The following is a 22,900-nucleotide window of genomic DNA, read 5'->3' on the forward strand; positions in this document are numbered from 1 at the left end:
TACAGAATTTTGTTGTTTTCTGTCAAACCTCAACATGAATCAGCCATAGGTATACATATATCCCCTCCCTTTTGAACCTCCCTCCCGTCTCCCTCCCCATTCCACCCCTCTAGGTTGATACAGACCCCCTGTTTGAGTTTCCTTAGCCATACAGCAAATTCCCATTGGCTATCTATTTTACACATGGTAATGTAAGTTTCCATGTTACTGTTTCCATACATCTCACCCTCTCCTCCCCTCTCCCCTTGTCCATAAGCCTATTCTCTATGTCTGTTCGCCACATTTACTTTATATTCCAAGTCACCGGCTGCTATGTTGAAAGCATATCATCAGGAATAAGAGGAGAAGGGTGACCAGCTGAAAGACTCTACCATGAGCCAGAAGAGAGATGATGAGGCTCAGAGCAGGAGTACAGCAGTACGGATGGTGGAGAATGTCAGGATGCATTTTGATATTTGTATATTCATTTATCAAGCACGCATTGAGTGTCTTCTATTTGCATGGCTGCCAATGGGGCAGAAATGGTCAGAAATGTGTTTAGAAAAATTCATAGAAAAAAATGAGGTATGAAAGGAGAAACTGCATTGCCTTCTTCAAAGAGAAGGAAATAAGAGACAGAAATGCTTATAAAGATAGTAAAATGTAAAATCATTAAGTGGTTATTAAAAAGGTCTTTTAATTAAATGTCTATTCTATTCAATATCAAGAAATTTGTGTATAAGATGGTGCAGAATGCCATCCCGGTTCATTTAAGCCCTTGTACTATCTATTTCCCCTTACCTTTCAGCTTGTCTCTGCATTCCATGTAAAATAAAACTTGACATTTCCCCTTTTCATAACCCAGACATCTGGTTGCAGCATGTGGGCCATTTTTAAGGCACTGAAGGGGAAGCACTGATGTGAAACAAAGGGCAAGATGAAAAGGAGGGAAGAGGGAGGTTTGGTGAAGGGGATGGGCAAACAAAACTCATCCAGCCCTCATGCCAGAGTCCACAAACAAGCAAACAAACACTAACTTCAAATTGCATTTAGTCAGGAACTAAATGGAAAGGGATGTAGCTGTTACAGTCAGGGTTAACAACTACCACTCTTTAAAAGTATAATGTATTAATTTGCTAGGACAGCCAATACAAAGCACCAGAGACTATACAGTTAAACAAGAGAAATTTATTTTCTCTCAGTTCTGGAGGCTGGAAGTCTTAAGATCAAGAGGTTGGCCAGGCTGACTTCCGGGCTTTGCTCTTCGGCTTGCAAGTGACTGTCTTGCTGCATCCTCACGTGGCATTTCCTCTGACTCATGCATCTGTCGTTGCCTTCTGTGTGTCAAAACTGCCTCTTCTTATGAAGACACAACTCAATCCATGACAGTACTTATGCAATTTCATTTAATATTTTAAAAATTATTTGTATATTCCTTTAATCCGTATTGGAGTTTAAAACTTTAAAAGAATGCAGAGAATGAGATGGTTAGATAACATCGTTGACCCAGTGGACATGAATTTGAACAAACTCCCGGAGATAGTGAAGGACAGAGGAGCCTAGCGTGCTGCAGTCCGTGGGGTTGCAAACAGCTGGACACGGCAGGGACTGAACACCACCAGCAAAGCTTATTAATGAAATATAGGGTAAAATACTTTAGTCTTTAGTACAGTTGCAACAAATATACAATAAACATTATCTGAACTTACTACCTTTTCATCATTAGGAAACAAAAGTTTGATTAGCAAAATGAGCCTGATTCAGGCCATGTGTTACAAACATAGGTTTTTCAAGTAAAGTACTTAGGTAAACAGTACTGTAAACTTAGGGTTACAGTACTTCTGTAAACAGAGCAAAGATACAGAATATACTTTAAATCTATAATATCGTATGTGAATGCATGTATAAATCATGGGAAACTAAATGCATAAATAATTCCTATCGTGATACAGTGTGTTCAGTTAGATCTCATTTATTATGTGGTCTTAAAATGTTTCAGAAATAAAATTAAAAGGGAATTTTCTATATATTTGGTTTTAAAAATTCTTCACAGATTGAGAATAATAATTATGTCTAGGCTGATAAACTAATTTGGAGGGATCTTAATTCTTTACTAAAACCAAAAGTAAAAAAAAAAAAAAAAAAGCTCATTTAAAATACTGTGTGAAACCAGTTCATATTTCTTACCATATTTCATTTTTTTGTGAAGCAGAGGGAATTATAATTTGGGCTAAGTTCTTAGGAATAGAAGTCAAAACATTTATTACATTTTATGGAAATGGAAATGTGTGTTTGAGTATCTGTTATATTTTCTAAAATTTCTTCTTTCAAGTACAAATAGATATTTATCTCTCCAAAAGGTACTGTTAATTTTCCTTTGCCCTTCTCTTTGAAGAAACCTATGGCTCACTGCAAAATCTGATGCTTTGACTTTACAGCTGTTGGAATTTCAGTCTCATAGCTATGCTGTGTGCCTGTTTAAACACTTGTTTATAAAGATGTGTTAAAGAAATGGCTGCTACCATGTGTTAACTTCACAGTGGGCAAAGCTGTCAGTCAGTTAGACTGCCCTATTTTTTTCCAGTCTATTTTTTTCAAGTTGCAAATTCTAAATAAGTAGTCTGTTAAATTATTTCACATAATTTAAAAATAGCATGTTATTACCATCAACCACCAAAAGTAGAATGATTTAATTTTAAATCCCTTCTCTATTCATTTACTGAAGAAATGATTCTGTGATCAATTTGACCTTTCACCAGCCTAATTGCCAAGTAATTAACAATGATAAATGATTACCATTTGAAAATCTTAACTAATCATTAAAGGATGGCATACAGTTGGTACAGCCAGGAACTGTTTTCTACAAAATATTAGAAATACTTATTTCACCCATTCAGTGCATACTTTTGAAATGTCTATTATGTGCCAAAATCGGCACAAAATTGTGCTCAAGTTTATTTTCCTAAGCTAAATGAAAGAAATAGATGATTTATTAGAAGGTATTAAGTGGTGCAGAAAATAATAAAAGTAGGAAAGGGGAGCTGGGAATATGTATGTGAGATTTAAAGGGTGCGATTATAAGTAGGATGTTTAGAAAAGATGAGTGAGACATGTGGGCTTCTGGAGGAGGTGCAGCTGACCTACCATCCTGACTTGTCTGGGACTAATGGTTTCCCAGGATGCATCCTGTTGCTAAAACCAGGGCCGTCCCAGCATAGGCAAACCAGACAACAGACCGCCTGAGGTGTGTTTCAGGTAGAGGAAGAAGACAAAGGTTCTGAGAGGAGAGCATGCCTGGCAGTTTCAGCGACTAGTAAGGAGGCCAGTGTGGCTAGAGAGGAGATAAGTTCCGTCATGGGAAGGGATCTCATCATTCAGGGCCTGGCTGTGGATGCCATGCAGCCTGAACCCACTCCTCAGCCTTGGTGCACTCAACCCCAGATGCTGCTGATAAGCTTGCCCATGTTCTTTCCAGGGGTCTTGCCGTCAGCTGTAGAGACTTGCCTCCTCCAAGCTGGTGTTTCTTTGAGGGAGCAGCCCGTGACTAATGACTGGCTAAGAAGGGACTAAAATGGGCTGGCCCCCTGTCCTCAACCTGGCTCAACTCAACCTAGACCTCCCCATAAAATTGATCGAGGCCTCATCTGTAACCTACTGCAATTCAGCTTTTCCCTCCACCTCAGTTCCTTACCCTGGTGCCTCAGATGGTGAAGAATCTGTCTACAGTGCAGGAGATGCATGTTCCATCCCTGAGTCAGGAAGATGCGCTGGAGAGGAAAATGGCTACCCCTCCAGTATTCTGGCCTGAGGAATCCCATGGACAGAGGAGTCTGGTGGCTACAGTCCCATGGCTACAGTCCATGGGGTCACAAAGAGTCGGACATACAATTTCACTTTTCTTTTCAGTTCCTTACAGGTGGGTTTCCTGAGAGCACTCCTCAGTAAGCTTTCCAGCTGCGTCTCCATTATAGAATCTGTGTCAAACAAACCCAAGCTAAGACAGGACTTGAAAGTGATTTTGAGAGACAAGTAAAACCTCTGAAGGCTTTTGAAAGAAACTGAAACCAGAAATGGTTTCTCTTCTCTCTCTCTCATTAGTCGTAAAAGACTACAGAACTTTCTTAGGTGCCTATTTCAGATTATTCTTCTGAATTTTGTTGTGGTTATTGCAGAGGGTGAGAGAACTGGGCTATAACCCAACTGGAAATTGTAGATTTGCTGAATGGTTGGTATTTCCCCCTTTGTTTCGACATGTGAGCAGTGGGAGGACCAACTCCTCAGTTGATGCAGAGAACCCATATATTTCTAGATGAGTTACATCATACATTGAATTCCATTGTGTTATTGGGACTGTGGTGGTTGTTTTAAATAAAGTAGGTACACCAAAGTGAAACAAGCAGAAGGGAAATCTTTGCCCTCAAGGATTTGATTCTACTCTCTCTGATCCATTTTATTGAAACTGTTGAATAATAAATGGCTTACTCCAGCATACCTCAGGACCTTAATTTCCTGTGGAGCCAGAAGTAGTAGGTAGTGGTTGGGGAGACGAGGAAATATCAGATGGGAAAACAATGATCTCCTTTCTAGTCACACACAGCCACTTAAGTGTCCAGCTACCCAGGACACGTATTAGGTGTATTTATTATGTCCAGCATTTTCATATTTCAGGCTTCACTGTAGAGTTTCTAGGCCAACAATAGGCTCCACATTCATATTACTTAGGAAAACAATGACTAGGAAAATATTAAGTAGGTGGTAGCTCCATTCTTCATCTTGTGTTTGAAGAGGCCCTTTGTCCCACAGTTCAAATGTGGTATTTAAAAAACTTGTTCAGCGTAAAAGTCTCCCTGACATATGAATTTTCCCTGAGGATGTGTGAATTTTCTATATGATTAAAATTTTTTAGAGATGGACTATGGTTAATTGTGTTTATGGTCTGTGTGTACAGTCTTAGCTGTTCAGATTCAGAAATGAGAAACAAAAGGATGTTTTGCTTGATAAAACATTTATAAAGCTGTGAAAAGTACAGTTCTTTGAAAGTGGATCTGAATTTATTCCTGACTCTAAAACTGCTTCAGGTGTGACAGACCTTAGAGGGGAGAGGTCCTGTAACACAACGAGGTTCTAAAAAACTCAAGCAGGTTTTGAATGAATCTTTCACATGAATTAAAAAAAAATAATTGCATTTATTTATTTGTTTCTGAGTGTGCTGCATTGTCAGTGCTGTGCAGGCTTTCCTCTAGTTTGGGCAAGCGAGGACCACTTTCTTACGCTGCATGGGCTTCTCACTATGGGGCTTCTCTTGTTGCAGAGCGGGAGCTCTATGGTGCGTGAGTTTCATCAGTTATGGCTCCGGGGCTTAGTTGCTCTGCAGCAAGTGGGAGCCTCCTGGATGAGGGATTGAACTTGTGTCTCCTGCATTGGTAGGCAGACTCTTTACACTGAGTGACCAGGGAATCCCCTCTTCCACATGAAGTGAATTTAAAAAGTAGATGGTGGTGGGGACCCAACTGCGGATTCTGGGGCTCACTAAACAGATCTACAGCCTCTAGTAAATCCCTTAATCCTTCAGAGCCTTGGCTACCTTATCAATTTAATAGGGCTGATTCCTACTCTGTCTGTCTCTAAGAGAGAACCCTAAGAGATGGAGGTTCTATCCCTGGGTCAGGAAGATCCCCTGGAGGAGAACATGACTCCCCACTCCAGTATTCTTGCCTGGAGAATCCCATGGACCGAGGAGGCTGGTGGGCTGCAGTCCATAGGGTCACAAAGAGTCAGATAACGACTGAAGCAACTTAGCATGTATGCCTGCTATCTATCTCAGAACAGGGTACACGTATTCATAGATGTGAGCATGACTTGAAAACCATTCGTATTCTCATTACTTGCCTTATTAACCAACTATTTCAGCTGAAAACGATGATGTAGAAGGAAAGGTGAAGGTAGGGTAATCCATAGTTGCTTTCCTTTGTGCTCCTTCCTTACATATCAGTATGCCCAAAGTATACAGTGGGGGTAGATGCATGAGTACCAAGAAGTGAAATAAAAACAGTTGAGTTAGTTTTATGCAGTATTTCCACTGTCCTCTTAAGAACAGAATGTGCAAATTGTGTCATTTCTGTGATTCTGCATACATTAAATGCTCTATTTCTGTTTGAAACTGACATTGCACAAAATAAAGATGAATGGTAAAATGCACAGCAATTATTAAAAGTTTTGATTTTTCTTTCTGTTGGATGATGTTACATGTCAAACAAAAACATACAAATTAAAAGAGAGAGCAAGGGTCAGGGTTATACTTTAGCAACTTTAATAGTACTTTTTTCCTGCTTTCCAACAAAGAGCCCTTCCTTTTTATTTTGCACTAGGCCCCACAAATTATGTAGCTGGCTTTCAGTATGTCTGTGTCTGTATGACAAAGAGAAAGAGAAGTAGGGAAAGATAAAGAGAGGGAGCACATACGCAAGTGTGTCCACTCAGAAGCTGTATATAAACCTACTATGTGCCAGGCATGTGTCCCTGCATTAGGCTCTGATGCAGAAGTGAAGAACACAGACTACATTTGGCTGCTGAAGAGTGATGAACCAAATTTGACACTTGCTGAAATTAAAAGACGCTTACTCCTTGGAAGAAAAGTTATGACCAACCTAGAGAGCATATTCAAAAGCAGAGACATTACTTTACCAAGAAAGGTCTGTCTAGTCAAGGCTATGGTTTTTCCAGTGGTCACGTATGGATGTGAGAGTTGGGCTGTGAAGAAGGCTGAGTGCCAAAAAATTGATGCTTTTGAACTGTGGTGTTGGAGAAGACTCTTGAGAGTCCCTTGGACTACAAGGAGATCTAATCAGTCCATTCTGAAGGAGATCAGCCCTGGGATTTCTTTGGAAGGAATGATGCTAAAGCTGAAACTCCAGTACTTTGGCCATCTCATGCGAAGGGTTGACTCATTGGAAAAGACTCTGATGCTGGGAGGGATTGGGGGCAGGAGGAGAAGGGGGCAACCGAGGATGAGATGGCTGGATGGCATCACTGATGGACGTGAGTCTGAGTGAACTCCAGGAGATGGTGATGGACAGGGAGGCCTGGCGTGCTGCGACTCGTGGGGTCGCAAAGAGTCAGACACGACTGAGTGACTGAACTGAACTGAACTGAGTTTGAAATAATAGGAGAACCTTCAGGTGAAAACAGTCTAAAAAACAGCTGGCCATGTATGTGTGGTGTTTTTAAAAGATATGAAGGTAAACATATCAATTTGAAAGTCATTTTCATAGGAGCAATAGATGTTATAATAACAGAGAAAAGATGAAACATATAAGGATAAACTTTAAGATACCTGTGTACCATTTACATGAAAAACACTACTGAAAGACACAAAAGAAGACTTTAAATCAAAAACATTCTATGTTCTTGATGGAAATAATCAGCATAATAAAAATGTTAAATCTTCCTAAATTAATCTGTAAATTAAACCTGATCCCAATCTGTATAACAATAAGAATGTTTAAATTTTAGAACTAGACAAGCTGATTCTAAAGTTTATATGTAAAAATACATAAGCAAGAATAAAGAGGAAATTTTCAGAAAACAAGGAAAATGAGAGTGGATTCCCTATTATATAAAAGTACTCTCTGTTTAAAGTACAATAATTAAACTAGGTTGGAGCATGTTCATCAGTAAAACACAATAGAATGTCCAGAAATAGACCAAAAAATGCAAGGAAGTGATTTTTAAAAAACAGCATTTCAAATTAAGGAGGAAAGTAAAATTATTCAACAAATGGTTTTGCAATGAGTGGATAGCAGTTGGGAAAAAATAAAACTTGGATTCCTACCTTACACTTTGCATGTAAATGAGTTCCAAATAGATCAAAGATCTAGACATAAAAATAAACCCATAAAGGTACAAATGTAAAACTTGGCAAATTTTGCTTTAAATATCAGCGTGGGAAGGGTTTTACAAGTATAACATAAAACACAGAAGCCATAAAGCAATGATTGGTGAATTTGTTTCCATAATAATCAGAAATTTTATAGTAAACAAAACACAACATTACTAACACAAACTAAAATTTGAGAATATATACAACACGTATTAGAAGCAAATTCCTATAATTCATAGGAAAAAAGGCCAACTATTCATACAAAATAGGAGTAAGGGGGGAAAAGGAATGAAAATGTAGTTTATTAAGAAGGAAATACAAATTACTCTTAAATGTATAGAAAAGATACCAATCCTTACCCGGTTATATACTACATTTCACTTATCAGACTGGCAAAAAATAATAATAATAATAATAGAATTACCAAGCATTGCTGGAGAGGTTGTAATTGGAATAACCTCAATAAAAGGCAATTTCACAGGAGTCAGTCAAAATAACAAATGCACATACTCTTACTCTTCATAGACAAAGCGAGGGAATTCCAGAAAATCCTCTACTTTGGCTTCATTAAATACACTAAAGCCTTTGACTGTATAGATCACAATAAACTGTGGAAAATTAAAAAGGAGATAGAAATCCCAGACCACCTTACCTGTCTCCTGAGAAATCTGTATGCAGATCTTGAAGCAACTGTTAGAACTGGACATGGAACAATTGACTGGTTCAAAATTGGGAAAATCAAAGCTATATATTGTCACCCTGTTTATTTAACTTATATGCAGAGTACATCATGCAAAATGCCAGGCTGGATGAATCCCAAGCTGGAATCTAGATTGCTGGTAGAAATATCAATAACCTCAGAGATGCAGATGATACCACTGTAATGGGAGAAAGCAAAGAGAAGCTAAAGAGCCTCTTGATGAGGATGAAAGAGGAAAGTGAAAAAGCTGGTTTAAAACTCAACACTCAAAAAACTAAGATCATGGCATCTGGTCCCATCACTTCATGGCAAATAGAAGGGGGGAAAGTGGAAACAGTGACAGATTCTATTTTCTTGGGTTCCCAAATCATTGCAGATGGTGACTGCAGCCATGAAATTAAAAGACATCTGCTCCTTGGAAGGAAAGCTATGACAAACCTAGACAGCATGTTAAAAAGCAAAGACATTACTTTACCGACAAAGGTCTGTCTACTTAAAGTTTTGGTTTTTGTAATAGTCATGTACAGATGTGAGAGCTGGACCATAAGGAAGGCTGAGCACTGAAGAATCAATGTTTTTGTATTGTGATGCTGGAGAAGACCCTTGGGAGTCCCTTGGACTGCAAGGAGATCCAACCAGTCAGACCTAAAGGAAGTCATCCCTGAATATTCATTGAAAGGACTTATGCTAAAACTTCAGCTCCAATACTTTGGCCACCTGATGGGGAAGGGGTTACTCACTGGGAAAGACCTTGATGCTGGGAAAGATTGAAGGCAGGAGGCGAAGGGGGTGACAGAGCATCCCTGATACAATGCTCATGGATCTGAGCAAACTCAGGGAGACAGTGAAAGCCAGAAAAGTCTGGTGTGCTGCAGTCTGTGGGGTCCCAAAGAGTTAGACACAACCGAATGACTGAACAGCAATACTCTTAGCAGTTCCAGTCCTAAGTACCTATTCTGTTAGTACAAAATGATGTTTATAAAAGATTGTAGTATACTTGAAGCAGACTAAATGTTTAGCATTAGAAGACTGGTTTAAAAATATATATATTTAAATAATGCAATTTAATGTGTCTCATGTGTACTGGGAAAAGATCTCCAAAATCTATTGAGTGCAAAAAGTAATGTGTAGATCAGGGTACTAACATGTGGGGGAAAATTATATATATAGTATATATATAATATAGTGCTATATATTATAATTATAGGCTTTCCTGGTGGGTGGCTCAGCAGTAAACTATCTGCCTGCAATGCAGGAGATGCAGGAGACACAGGTTTGATCCCTGGGTCAGGAAGATCCCCTGGAGGAGGAAATGGAAACCCACTCCAGTATTCTTGCCTGGAGAATCCCATTGAGAAAGGAGCCTGGCGGGCTATAGTCCATATGGTGACAACACACACAGCCTACTCTTAGAAGGTTCTGCAAGAGACTATAATCGTGGTTGCCTCCTAGGAGATAAAGTGGATGAGTATAGGTCAAGGAGAAAAATAGATTTTTTTTCACTTAAAATTACTTTGTACTTTTGAATTTGATACTATGTGTATTACTGGAATCAAGATTGCTGGGAGAAATATCAATAACCTCAGATATGCAGATGACACCACCCTTATGACAGAAAGTGGAAGAGGAACTAAAAACCCTCTTGATGAAAGTGAAAGAGGAGAGTGAAAAAGTTGGCTTAAAGCTCAATATTCAGAAAACAAAGATCATGGCATCCGGTCCCATCACTCCATGGGAAATAGATGGAGAAACAGTGGAAACAATGTCAGACTTTATTTTTGGGAGCTCCAAAATCACTGCAGATGGTGATTGCAGCCATGAGATTAAAAGACATTTACTCCTTGGAAGAAAAGTTATGACCAACCTAGAGAGCATATTCAAAAGCAGAGACATTACTTTGCCGACTAAGGTCCATCTAGTCAAGGCTATGGTTTTTCCAGTAGTCATGTATGGATGTGAGAGTTGGACTGTGAAGAAAGCTGAGTGCCGAAAAATTGATGCTTTTGAACTGTGGTGTTGGAGAAGACTCTTGAGAGTCCCTTGGACTGTAAGGAGATCCAACCAGTCCATTCTGAAGGAGATCAGCCCTGGGATTTCTTTTGGAAGGAATGATGCTAAAGCTGAAACTCCAGTACTTTGGCCATCTCATGCGAAGAGTTGACTCATTGGAAAAGACTCTGATGCTGGGAGGGATTGAGGGCAGGAGGAGAAGGGGATGACCGAGGATGAGATGGCTGGATGGCATCACTGACTCGATGGACATGAGTCTGAGTGAACTCCAGGAGTTGTTGATGGACCGGGAGGCTTGACGTGCTGCGATTCATGGGGTCACAAAGAATCGGACACGACTGAGCGACTGAACTGAACTGAACATTACTCAGGAAAAAAAAAATTTAGATTAAGAGGGTCAATATTTAAAACCAGTAAAAGATTTGAAATAGGTTAGGTCTCTGAGTGTAACGACATTAACATAAGAAAGGAAAGGCCGTGACAAATATCTATTTGAAGGAGGGAGATGTATCCGCTAGACACTATAGCAAAATGGACTAAGAAATAGAAAACAATAAAACAGTGTCACGGACAATGAAAGAAAAGTGTTTAAAAAGGAAAAGATCTATATATTTGGCTATAAAATAGCTATAATACTTGGTATATTAATATATGCCAAAAAGGATGGCGTATTAGAAAAGATCAGTATACTTAACATAAATCAAGAAAAAACAACATTCTAATGGAAAAAATGATCAAAGAACATGAATGGATAATTCCCAAAATAAGAAAATACAAATTTCCAGTAAGTGTATTAACTTGTAATTCTGGAAATGCAAATTAAACATAGAGGAAATGTTTGACTATACACTTAGAAAATTTTTCTTAAATTTAATGCAATTCTTGGTGCTAATGGAAACATCTACTGAGACAGTTATTTGGAAAGCCGTTTGTCAATATGTATCAAGCAACTTTGTAATTGTTAACAAATTTGATACTGCAATTTCTACTTCCAGGAATTTCTACCAAGGAAATAATCAGAGTGATATAACGCTAATGTTATTTTACAGCATTATATCTGATGGCAAACGGAAGTTAATCTCAATGTTCACCAGTGGGTCAATGTTCTCAATGTCTCTTTTCTCCAGTTTTAGAGCCTTCCAGTTAAGACTCCTTCCTGCTAGAGTGTTATTTCTAAATTATACACATAGTAAAAAGAAGAAAAAAGAAGGAGGAGAATCCCTTCAGCACTTTGTTGAATGCTGATAGTAGTCCAGACTCCTTGGAAAGTTTAAAGTCTTCTGTGATTTTGTATTGCTTTTCATTTTGGCCCTAATGGTCAACTTGTGTCTTCTGTCCCATGCAAACTGTCCTGTTTGCATAAATCAAAAATAAACTCGACTCACTTGGATGTTTAATGCTCATGTGTTTACTCTGCTTTGAATGATGCCTGAGTCTGCACACTTTCACCTAATCAACACACATTGTCTTTCAAAAACTCAAGTGTGAAGTCTTTCCTGATTCCCCTTCTCCTACCTCCAGCACCCCCCCCCAGCCCCACCGGAGAGAAGTGATCACTCCCTCATCAGTGTTTTATTTCATTTTGTTGTGCACATGTCTTCTCTGATAAGTAAACTGTTAACCACTTGACATCAGAGAATTCTCTTTTTATTTTCAGGACCTAGTTTAGAGACTAGCAAAATTTTGATAAATATTTGTAGATTTTTTAAAAAGAAGGGAATGAGTTATCAAATACTGCATAGAGGGAAAAGAGGAAAATTCGTTGACTATGATGAGCTTTGAAAGAACTGTTTCAGTTGATTAGCTGGGAGGCAGCAAGTAGTGAATGAATAGAGAACAAATATTCATTTCAAGTCTAGATGATTTCATTTTTTCCCAAGAAATTTATTACTGAATGGAAGGGGAAAGAAAGATAATAACTTAAAAAAATTATTTGAATTTTGTTTTTTATAAATAAATAGAAACTTAAGCATGTTTGCAGGCAAAGAAGAAGAAACTACACCCAAATGAAAGTTCTGTCGCATGGCAAGATTAGTCTGATATTAAAATATGAGTATAATGAGTGACTCCATAGTTTATGCATTACATTTATTATTGGTAACTAGGATGAGGAACTTTTGTTGGCTCTGTCATTTTCCGAACCCTTTTCCCAGCCTCTCCCAAAGGAAGAAATACTAATTAGATCAGTCTAACATTTGATGGTACCAGTCACGTTCAGAGTCAGTGATTATGAACCCTGCGGGTTTTATGTATCTTCTTGCCTACTTGGTGCTAGGTATGTGGCACAAACAGGCTTTCTCTTCCTTTCTTCCTAGCAATATCATATGACTATTTCTATATCTGTTAACCTTTTATATTTTCCATCTGCTCTGCTAAGTCACTTCAGTCGTGTCCGACTCTGTGCGACCCCATAGAAGGCAGCCCACCAGGCTCCCCTGTCTCTGGGATTCTCCAGGCAAGAACACTGGAGTGGGTTGCCATTTCCTTCTCCAATGCATGAAAGTGAAAAGTAAAAGGGAAGTCGCTCAGTCGTATCCGACTCTTAGCGACCCCATGGACTGCAGCCTACCAGGCTCCTTCGTTCATAGGATTTTCCAGGCAAGAGTACTGGAGTGGGGTGCCGTTGCCTTCTCCTCCATCTGCTCATCTTCTGTAAAATTTCTTCAGATCTGTCCTTTAAATTTACCATATTTTTATTCCACTGTGCATAATATGTGTTTTAACTAATCAACTGAGACGTTTTTAACGGTTGTATTTTAAAAACTTTTTATTGGAATATAGCTGAACTATAATGTTGTGTTAGTTTCTGCTGCAGAGCAAAGTGACTCAGTTGTATGTGGACATGTACTATTTTTTAGATTCTTTTCCCACATAGGTTATTACAGAGCATTGTGTAGAGTTCTATTTCTATTTCGTAAAGTTTTGTCTGTCTTTTTTTTCCCCAAAATGTTTCTGACATGAAGCTTCTTATTACTTACTCACCTTATTTATCATTTTTTAATTTTTCAACATGTTATAGTAAATTTTTGTTTGATAACATGAACATTTGAAACTTTTGGAAGACTAGATCAGATGTTTGCTGCTTCTGATTCTCTCATGCATTTTTTGCTTATGTATTTCTTATACTGATTGATTTAGTTGATATTAATTTGTGGGATTCTCAAAGTTTTAAACAAAAGATGTGTTTCTCCAAAACCCCTCTTCTGTGTGAAACCACATGTACCACTCACCTGGGACCACTGGGACTTCTTTTCAGGTCTCCAGCTTCAGGAGAGAGCTGATCTCCTTTAGGTCCCTGTCTTGTCCCTAGATTGCTTCTCTGGGTGCTGGCAACCGGCACCAGGTCAGTCTGCCTTGGTGGCTTAACACTGCTGTGTTTTCTTTCCCCCATGTCCAATGAACCCAGAAGTACATGGCATTCCCCCTCCTGTTTTCTTGTAGACTCCTTCCAATCAAGCTTTCTCCCATCATTCTATCAAACCTGCTCTTCCTTGGGTTGCCAATAGCCTGGTTGTTGCTAATTACACCTGCCATTTCTCAGCCTCATCTTTGTTGCAGTGACAATTTTATGTGTCGCCTTCTCTGGGTCATAGTACCCAGATATTTGGTCAGACATTTATTTGGATGTTTTGGTGAAAGTGTATTGGGAAAAGGTTTACACTTAAATTGGTGGACTTTGAGTAAAGCAGATTGCCCTCCATAATGTGGGTGGGCTTCATCCATTCAGCTGAACCCCTGACCAGAGCAAAAGACAGACATTTCCCCCAACAAGAGAGATTCCATAGCAGAAGGTCCTGGGACTTGAGCTGCAGCATCAAGGCTGCTTGGGCCTCTAAGTTACCAGTTCCCTCTGCAAATTGTGGACATGCCAAACTCTGTAATTGTTTAAGCCAATTTTTTTAAAAAACAAACACAATACATACATCTATCCTACCTATGGGTTCTCATTCTCTGAAAACCCCAGCTAATACACTCACCCTATTAGTAGTATTAGATTGAGTTGGTCATTCTCCTCTTTTAAAAATATTTCTTTACTTGATTTCCATAATAATACATGCTCCTGATATATATATATATATATATATATTTTTTTTTTTTTACAGCCTCGTGTTAGTTAAGTTTCCTTTGTTGATTCTGGCTCATCTTCCCAGTCTCTAAATGTTGGATGCTCCAGAATGGATAGCGGAGGCTTTAGATCTCTTCTCTACATTTGTTCTCGTTAATCTCACCAAGTCTCATAGTTGTGACATTACCTTTACATTGATATACCAACATATTCCAAATGTATGTTTCTAGTCCAGACCTCTCAACTCATATTTCCAGCTGCTTTACTCTAAATTTATGCTTATTATCTGATATGTATCTCAAAGTTAACATTTTCAAAACCAAATTATTGAGCACTCCTCCCTTTCCATCCCCCTCAAGCCAAAGTGCTCCTCCCTACAATTTCCACATAGTAAATATAGAGTATTACTGTTCTAGTTGCTCAGGCCCCAAACCCAAGAGTTATCACTGGATTCTTTTCTTCCTAAACATCTACATCTGGTGTGGAATCCTGGTGCCCTGCTTTTATCTTATAACCAGAATCTAACCACTACTTACCACCTCACCTGCTTTCCCCACACTGTGACAAGCCACAGTCACATCAGTCCCGAGTATCGGGTAGGCCAAAAAAGTTCACTTGGGTTTTTCCATCAGATATTACCAAGAAATCCCAAGGAGCTCTTTTTTTTTTTTTTAAGATTTATTTATTTGTATTTATTTTGGGCTGTGCTGGATCTTTGTTGCTGTGGGATTTCTGTAGTTTCAGTGAGCAGGGGCTACTTTTGGTTGCTGTGTGCAGGCTTCTCATTGCAGTGATTCTCTTGTTGCAGAGCGTGGACTCTATGTGCTGCTGCTGCTGCTGCTTGCTGAGTCACTTCAGTTGTGTCCGACCCTGTGCTACCCCATAGACGGCAGCCCACCAGGCTCCCCTGTCCCTGAGATTCTCCAGGCAAGAACACTGGAGTGGGTTGCCATTTCCTTCTCCAATGCATGATAGTGAAAAGTGAAAGTCAGGTTGCTCAGTCGTGTCCAACTGTTAGCAACCCCATGGACTGCAGCCTACCAGGCTCCTCTATCCATGGGACTTTCCAGGCGAGAGTACTGGAGTGGGATGCCATCGCCTTCTCCAGGACTCTAGGTGCAGGCTTCAGTAGTTGTGGCACACAGACTTAATTGCCCCATAGCATGTGGGATCTTCCCAGACCAGGGATGGAAGCCATGTCCCCGACATTAGCAGGTAGATTCTTAACCACTGGGTCACGAGGGAAGCCAGAAAAATCAACTTTTTAATAACATACAACAACAAGAACAAAACTCCCCAGTAAAGGAATACCTTCTAGCTTGATACATTATATCTTTCCTTTCCTCTCCTCCCTGCTCCCCCAAAGGAACTTTTTGACCAACCTAGTAGTTCTCTTCTCTCAGCTGATCTCTGGGCTTATACCCTTCCCTTCAAGGCACTCTACACTCAGCAGCCAGAATGAGTCTTTAAAAGTACAAACCCCACCTATCACTCCTCTGCTCAAAACTCTGAAGCTTTTGCAATTTGCTTAGAGGAAGAACCGCAATCAATTCCCTAAAAGACCCAGCACAATCTCTCTCCCTCTCACATTATTCCCTTCCCTCTCTGCTCTGGCAGGTGTTTTGTTTGTTGTTTCTGCTGCTTGAAACACTTTTCGTGCAGAATTCTGCCCTCTTTCAACTTTTCCAGTCTTTCTTTCATGGCTGCCTCCTTGGTGACACACCTTCCTGGTTATCTATCTAAAATCCAACATATCTCCCATCCCCTGTTTGTCTCCCTTCCTCCATTTTTCTCCATAGCATTCATCTAGCAGCTACACATTTTACTTTATTTTGTCTGTCTGCCCTTCAACTAGAGTATCAGTTCAATGAGGATAAAAATTTTGCTTTATTCACTGCTATATCCTCAGTTTCTAAAAATACCATCCCTCATAATAGGAGGCACTCAATAAATATTTGTTGAATGAATGAAAAATATTGCTGTAAATACCCATTCTTGGCAAAGGTATGGGGAAAGATGCAACCTGTCATATTTGGGGAGGTAAGTCTAATTTGCTGCCATATTTTTAGAGGTTTTTCATTCTGCAGTGAGCCATTCACTCACAGTGAATACATTTGCGCTTAGACCTGCTCAGCTTCTATCATTTTCATTACTTGCCTGGACTGTGCAGTTGTTAAATTTCCCACCCTTGTCCCACAGTTGTTTCTCACTTCCATCTTCCCTTAATTGACCCTCTCGCTGCTCATGTAGCCACAGTAAGAATACTCAAAATTCTTCAAGTAGCATGTTCTTTAGTGCTTCTTAGCCACTGTATATGGGGCTTCTTCGGAGGAGGCAATGGCACCCCACTCCAGTACTCTCGCCTGGAAAATCCCATGGAGAGAGGAGCCTGGTGGGCTGCAGTCCATGCGGTCATGAAGAGTCGGACACGACTGAGCCACTTCACTTTCGCTTTCCACTTTCATGCATTGGAGAAGGAAATGGCAACCCACTCCAGTGTTCTTGCCTGGAGAATCCCAGTGACGGGGGAGCCTGGTGGGCTGCCCTCTATGGGATCGCACAGAGTTGGACACAACTGAAGCGACTTAGCAGCAGTAGCAGCAGCATGGGGCTTCCTCAGTGGCTCAGTGGTGATACAGGTTTGATCTCTAAATCTCATGGACAAAGGAGCTGGCAGGTTACAGTCAGCTTTTGCAACCCTATGACACCACCCTTATGGCAGAAAGTGAAGAGGAACTAAAAACCCTCTTGATGAAAGTGAAAGTGGAGAGTAAAAAAGTTGACTTAAAGCTCAACATTCAGAAAACAAAGATCATGGCATCTGGTCCCATCACTTCATGAGAAATAGAAACAGTGGAAACAGTGTCAGACTTTATTTTTTGGGGCTCCAAAATCACTGCAGATGGTGACTGCAGCCATGAAATTAAAAGACACTTACTCCTTGGAAAGAAAGTTATGACCAACCTAGATAGCATATTGAAAAGCAGAGACATTACTTTGCCGACTAAGGTCCATCTAGTCAAGGCTATGGTTTTTCCAGTAGTCATGTATGGATGTGAGAGTTGCACTATGAAGAAAGCTGAGTGCCAAAGAATTGATGCTTTTGAACTCTGGTGTAGGAGAAGACTCGAGAGTCCCTTGGACTGCAAGGAGATCCAACCAGTCCATTCTGAAGGAGATCAGCCCTGGGTGTTCATTGGAAGGACTGATGCTGAAGCTGAAACTCCAGTACTTTGGCCACTTCACGTGAAGAGTTGACTCATTGGAAAAGACTCTGATGCTGGGAGGGATTAGGGGCAGGAGGAGAAGGGGACAACAGAGGATGAGATGGCTGGATGGCATCACCGACTTGATGGACGTGAGTCTGAGTGAACTCCGGGAGTTGGTGATGGACAGGGAGGCCTGGCCTGCTGCGATTCATGGGGTTGCAGAGTCAGACACGACTGAGCGACTGAACTGAACTGAACTGAACTGAGGGTTGCAAAGAATCAGACACGACTGAGCATGAGCCACTGAATTTGTTGTTTCTTCTGCTTTTTTCTTCTGTTTCCAGCCTAGACACTGCCCACTCTTTCTTCTAGACTTAGTTTAGGTGTCAAAGCCTCCTAAAGTATCCCTAGACACCTTGGCAGCGGCTCTTTTCTGGATCCGTATAATGTTTGTGTATAATTTAATGATAACTCTAGCGTGTGTTGTATTACATTGAGTGTTTGATTGGGCTGTGTCTCCCCATGAGACTGAGCACAAACTTATAATGTCTTCAACCTTGTCTCCAGGACTCTAAAGCAGGGTTGTTGCTGTTGTTCAATCACTAAGTCTTGTCTGCCTTTTTGCGACTCCATGGGCTACAGTAAGTAAACCAGGCCTCCCTGTCCTTCCCTGGGGTTGGCACTATAGATTTGGTTGTCTGAAAAAACATCATTGAATGTCTTTTCCCATGTTTCTGTTCATGCCCACCTTTTTTTCCACCTAAAATGCTTGAAAGTTGCTCGTAGGACATTAAAATGACCATAGACGCATCTTAGCATAATTTCAATGCAGATCAGATACCTAGGGTTGTTCCCCAGAAGGGTAAGCTGAGTGCCAGCAACAGCTCTTGTGCCAGATTTGCTGCCACACTTTAATTGAAAAAGTGTAAACTGTAATTGTTTTCATCTTAAGAACAGTGATAAGATACTGATAAGATATTTTAGCAGTATCTTACAGTAATCAGATTTATTGGCTTATTTGCACATTTTTATACATAAAAGTTAAGGTTTCAGAATACAGTGGTCAACTAGAATTGTGTGACTCCCTTTCTTCAAGTCCCCAAAGGGAAATATGCCTTTTATCCTGTTCTTCTGAATCTAAGATAATATTAGTGAGGCACGAACCTAGATTGTGTAACATGTTTTGAGCACTGATCCACAGTGCGGGAATCAAGTAACTCCACACCCTAAGAAGTGGCTGTAACCCAGGATGACACAATCTGTTTTTGTCAACTTGCCAATTAAAAAAAAAAAAAAGAAAGAAATTGTTTAAAGGCCCTTTGTTATATAATAATGTTTTATTCAGAAGGAGAGCCAGAAGGAGAGGAAAAGTTGGATTGCTACAAAAGGCAATTCTTTCCATTTCCCACTTTATCCCACAAGCAAATCAATCCTTTGCTTTAGTATTGTTAGTGCCTCCTCCAACTTTATGCAATGGGCCTTCTCCCAAGCTGCCATTCAGCTGCTACAGTCACAGCTGAGTTTCTCCACCTCTCCAGACCAACTGGACAGTGACAGAGTGGAAGGATCCTGGACAATGGCTGGAGATTATTTTTAAATATGATTTGTCCCTATTTTGTTCAAGAACACAGAATTAAAACACACACATACACAAGAAGCAAACACACAGGCAAGAGAGCCTTTTCTGATCATGGAAGAACTGAAGCTAGGAGGGAACACTCTGGTCTCTGGCCTCAGATTTTGAGAGTCCAGAGCAAAACACATTACTTGATTGCTGAGGTAAATGTTGATGCTTGTAGTCAGGCTGATGACTGAAACACACTGAAAAACAAAAGTAAATCTTATGACTTGGACCCAGCTTGTTTTTAACATTCTTTTCTGTCTTACTAATAGTAGGACCTAGCCCCATACTGAAATACCATGTAACAGAGACTAGAGAACTTTCTCCATAACTTAAATAATAATGCCATCTAAATGAGATCTCATTCTTTCACTATGCAGATTAAACTTGACAATCAAGTGCTTTTACCTCTTCAGCTTTGAATAAAATATTTTTAGATGTAATTTTTTTAGACCTTATAATGCACATAATAAGTAAAAATATTCTGATCAAGCAAAATTGTATTTTTCTATCCTAATCATGAATAATCATGAATCCTAAACATTCAAAACACTAAGATCATGGCATCCGGTCCCATCACTTCATGGCAAATAGATGGGGAAACAAGGGAAACAGTGACAGACTTTCTTTTCTTGGGCTCCACAATCACTGCAGATGGTGACTACAGCCATGAAATTAAAAGAAACTTACTCCTTGAAAGAAAAGCTATGACCAACCTAGACAGCATATTCAAAAGTAGAGACATTACTTTGCCAACAAAGGTCCATCTAGTCAAAGCTATGGTTTTTCCAGTAGTCATGTATGGTTGTGAGAGCTGGACCATAAAGAAAGCTGAGCGCCGAAGAATTGATGGTTTGGAACTGTGGTGCTAGAGAAGACTCTTGAGAGTCCCTTGGATTAAATCAGTCAATCCTACAGGAAACCAGTCCTGAATATTCATTGGAAGGACTAATGCTGAAGCGCCAATACTTTGGCCACCTGGCTAATACTTTGGCCATGTGAAGAACTGATTCATTGAAAAAGACCCTGATGCTGGGAAAGATTGAAGGCAGGAGGCGAAGGCCACAGCTGAGAATGAGATGGTTGGATGGCATCACTGACTTGATGGACATGAGTTTGAGCAAGCTCCGGGAGTTGGTGATGGACAGGGAAGCCTGGCATGCTGCAGTCCATGGGGTGGGTTGCAGAGTCAGACATGACTGAGCAACTGAACTGAACTGAATCATGAATAAACTGAAGAATTATTGCAGGGTAGGGTTTTAAAGGTGCGTCAACAAACCAGAAAATAAGGTACTTGAATGTATGTTTTTAATATACTGTGATTAACATAATTTTAGTATTTGGGTGGGTGATAAGATATTTCACAAAAACTGCCCTTTTGGTCTGAGGTTTAGAGAGGCACACATCCTGCAGTGACTATTCTTTTTTGTCAGTCCGGTTCCCCATTCTCCTCTTTTACTGGTCATGCCTCACCTTTTTTGAAGGAGACTTCCTCCCATGATGGGAGCTGCCTGTGATGATACCCAGCCCTCCACCCTCTAGGAGGTTGTTCTACCGTTCAGTGTTTGACCATTCATATGACCCAAAATTTTCATTCCCCTGATGTTATTCTACATGAACAATCTATCAGATGAAGGATACCCACTCAGTGCAAACAGTAGCTCTTCTCCTTATAACCTAAAACAAACTAGTTTGAAGCTCTACAGACTGAAGACAGGCCAGAAAGAAACTGGATTGGGAGAAGGGGCTCTGAGAAAGATGTTGACTTTGATTTGATTTCTGGTTCTGGCTCAGAAGTCCTCAGAAATGCTGTTCTTCTGTCCGTGCCCTTAAGCTATATCCAGAAAATCCATCATGCCTCCACCCCAATCCAGTTCAGATTGGCTCTGATACTTGCAACCAAAGAGTTCTGACAGCTATTGGAGCATATACTGTACTGACATTTAATGGTACTGATTGGAAGAAAATTTATTGGACAGAACTATAAAAATTTCATAGCCAGTTTACTGTACTCTATTATGGAATGTATTGTATATTGCCAGAAGCATTTAAAACAGTTTGCCTTTAACCTGACCTCCTTTGTTAATCTCTATTACAAAGTTTATATTAATGAGGATTAACAGTAAATTGATTGCTAAAATTAGGGACTTTTCCTTAGTCTGAAATTTTATTTCATTTTCTATTACTCAGAATACTTTTAAAGCACTATTGATATTCAAGAAATAAACTTGTATCATGCCTAAATTATGCACCACATCTATTTACACACGTACAGATGGTACTGCAAATCTTCATCCACTTTTAGCTTATAGCAGCTAGTAGGAGAAGGCAATGGCAACCCACTCCAGTACTCTTGCCTGGAAAATCCCAGGGACGGAGGAGCCTGGTAGGCTGCAGTCCATGGGGTCGCTGAGTCAGACACGACTGAGCGACCTCGCTTTCACTTTTCACTTTCATGCATTGGAGAAGGAAATGGCAACCCACTCCAATGTTCTTGCCTGGAGAATCCCAGGGACGGGGGAGCCTGGTGGGCTACCGTCTATGGGGTCACACAGAGTCGGACACGACTGATGTGACTTAGCAGCAACAGCAGTCCAGAGGCCTGGACTCTAGACGTTTCGTTAGCTAAGTCTAGTATTAGGTATGTTGCTTAATTTGTCCAGGTCATGGGAAAATGAGGATGCTGGGACAGATGGGGCGGGGGTGTGGTGGGGTTGTCTTCCAGCTTTAAAATCCTAAGATCTCACTAGAAGAAGAATCAGTCCCATTAGAAAGAAAAAACCTGCTGATTTCGTAAAAAATAAAACATAATTTTTTACTCTTTCCTTTGGCCTGTTTACTAAAAACTTTGTATGAAAGTGTCTTTGGGGGAAAAAAAAATCCTACCTGATACAAATGAATACAAACTATGCTGACCTTGGAAAAAGTTCTGTTGTCTAAAGGACTCGAGATACATTGGCCTAGATGATGGATGAATAGGAGGCACAACAAAGCTACAAACCAAAACAAACAACAACAACAAAAACAACTCCACTCTTTAAAGTGTTATTTTTATAATTTCAGAAACATGAAAGTACATTTTTCAAAAAACGTATCTTTTTAACTTCCTCGATAAAAGACAAAAGCGCTTGGAATTAAACTGTCAAAAACTGATGAAATAAGTACTCATAGTAATTTTAAGAGTCAGACATGACTGAGCGACTTCCCTTTCACTTTTCACTTTCATGCATTGGAGAAGGAAATGGCAACCCACTCCAGTGTTCTTGCCTGGAGAATCCCAGGGATGGGGGAGCCTGGTGGGCTGCCGTCTGTGGGGTCGCACAGAGTCGGACACAACTGACGCGACTTGACTTGGCAGTAATTTTAAAAGAAAATCATTAAAGATCTTTCCTAAAAATTCACTAATGTATTAAATGTACATTATTAAAAATAAATG

The 22,900-nt window shown here is 40.0% G+C and overlaps 1 long non-coding RNA gene across 1 annotated transcript in view; it reads right to left on the reverse strand.

The window, feature by feature from the left end:
- Window positions 1-1,147: 1,147 nt before the first annotated feature.
- LOC121818694 (uncharacterized) overlaps window positions 1,148-22,900 on the reverse strand; it is a 29,419-nt gene continuing 7,666 nt past the window's right edge. Inside the window, exon 2 of the long non-coding RNA XR_006058730.1 lies at window positions 1,148-1,606. This is a non-coding gene — a long non-coding RNA (uncharacterized LOC121818694). The remainder of the gene's footprint in view (window positions 1,607-22,900) is intronic.

Source organism: Ovis aries, chromosome 2, assembly GCF_016772045.2.
Source record: "Ovis aries strain OAR_USU_Benz2616 breed Rambouillet chromosome 2, ARS-UI_Ramb_v3.0, whole genome shotgun sequence".
Classification (NCBI taxonomy): domain Eukaryota; kingdom Metazoa; phylum Chordata; class Mammalia; order Artiodactyla; family Bovidae; genus Ovis; species Ovis aries.